Below are 2,059 nucleotides of genomic sequence, written 5' to 3'. Positions count from 1 at the left end.
ATAAAAATATTATTAATTAATAAAATATAATTAACAAAAATAATTTAAAAAATAAAGCTTTTTTTATATGTAAACTATTTTGATTAAAATTAATGTTTTACAATATTAACAAATTAAACAAGAAATATATATTTACAGAAATATATATTTACAGAATGTTCGCCGAGAGTTCATATATTATATCATATATTACAATTAAATTTAAGAATAATATGCACTTTAAATAATTTTATTCACTGACAAGGATAATGCAATTATTATGATTATAATTATTGAAAAAATATTTATTATTTTGTTGTTGACAATAAAGATAAGAATTAATGAAAATGTTCAATTAATTTTAGAGTAAGATTTTAATGTTTATAATATCGTCAGTGAATCGAATTCCAAAGACATCTTTGTTATTTTTTCTTTATTAGTCGCGTGGGATCATAACAACCCCATTTATTCTTATATGTTCTATTTATTGTATGAAGGGCGCTGAGTAAAACAAATTTGCAAACATATGAGTGAAACTGGAATTGGAATTAAACAGAACTCACAATATAACAATTAATTTATTATCAAATTCTTGCATATGAAATATTGGATTTTAAAAGTTCTAAATAATGCTATCAAACTTTTCAGCTGCATAGGTGATGCACGATATCATACCATTTAATTTCAATTTTGAGACTTCGATTCTGCAATAATCCTAATCAATTCAATTTCTAATCAATTTATACCAGTTTTGTATCAACTTTGTTAAAAATAAATGTATCTCATATATATATATATATACATATATACACAGGATGTCGCGTAAGTTTTTGCCAAGCGCTTTTGTGTAGCTAGAACGGACTAAATTGAGAAAAGTCGTCTAGAATTTTGCAATTTTCACAATGGTTAACAAGATATTACTAAAAATCGCTAAATATTGTCAATAATTTTTTACTCAAATACTCGTACAGAAAAATAGCAAGAGACAAAAGTTTATTTTGTTCTCATAAAATTCTGAGAATTTTTTCAGAATTTTTTAATACTGTATTTTCTCATGTTGATAAAAATACTAAAGAAAAATACTAAAATGTAGATAAAAAATTCTAAAAAAATTCTTAAGCCGCGTACAGTCTATCTGATTGTCGTGAATTATTTGCGAACGCCGTCGCAATAAAGACTGCAATATGAATAGTGTCTCGAACATTGCCACGAACATCACCGCATAAAATTACAAACTTGTAACAGAACGCCATCGCGAACGCTGCCGCGAATAAGTCGACTCTCTAGTGAGCAGCGACTCTCTAGTGAGAACATTGTCTCGACTATCTCGAACGTCGCCGCGAATATCGGGTCCTCCTGCCAGGATCACAAAGAGTCAATTTTAATCTTGGAACAGAATCTTCGAATTATAAAATTCATATAGAATCTCTGCATAATCCGATAATTACATATACAATCACGAGAAATTATTGTATAATATTAAATAAAATCATATATTTTATCAAATGACTTCATACGCAGTGAAAAAAATTATTATTTATAATCGGATGAAATCATATGAAATCATGTAATGGGACAATATTTCAGCTAATAGTTATCCTCTTGAATTTGTCACTACCAAACGAATCATCGCAGTATATTATGATATAATTTATTTATATAGTGTACTAAGTACTTTATTCGGTTAGAGATAGTGTTATACAAATGATTATAAATGGTCTCGGACTTGAACAAATTTCATAAACTAATAAAAATGGAACACCATACTCGGCGATATTCGCGATGTTCGTGACAGTTCGCGGCGGTGCGGCGGCGGTTACAATAAAGGTAGCATTGACACATTAGTGTTCGCGACGGTATTCGCAACAACATTCACGAACAAGTTCTGAGACAAGTCTGTACGCGGCTTTAGAGTTCTATGAGAAAATAAATGATTTTTATCTCTTGCAGTTTTTCTGTAAAATTGATAGTATTTGAGTAAAAAATTATTGAAGATCAATATTCGACAATTTTTAGTAATTAATATCTTATTAACTATTGCGAGAATTGTAAAATGGTAGAGGACTTTTCGACTCAATTG

At 28.4% G+C, this 2,059-nt stretch overlaps 1 protein-coding gene across 1 annotated transcript in view; it reads left to right on the top strand.

The window, feature by feature from the left end:
- The window catches only part of LOC108684558, a 10,701-nt gene that overhangs the window by 4,213 nt on the left and 4,429 nt on the right, over positions 1-2,059 (top strand). The window lies entirely within an intron of this gene.

Source organism: Atta colombica, unplaced genomic scaffold (genome assembly GCF_001594045.1).
Source record: "Atta colombica isolate Treedump-2 unplaced genomic scaffold, Acol1.0 scaffold135, whole genome shotgun sequence".
NCBI classification, from domain to species: Eukaryota; Metazoa; Arthropoda; class Insecta; order Hymenoptera; family Formicidae; genus Atta; species Atta colombica.
The sequence above is the reverse complement of the archived record's forward strand: the minus strand, read 5'-3'. Positions and strand labels throughout refer to the sequence as shown.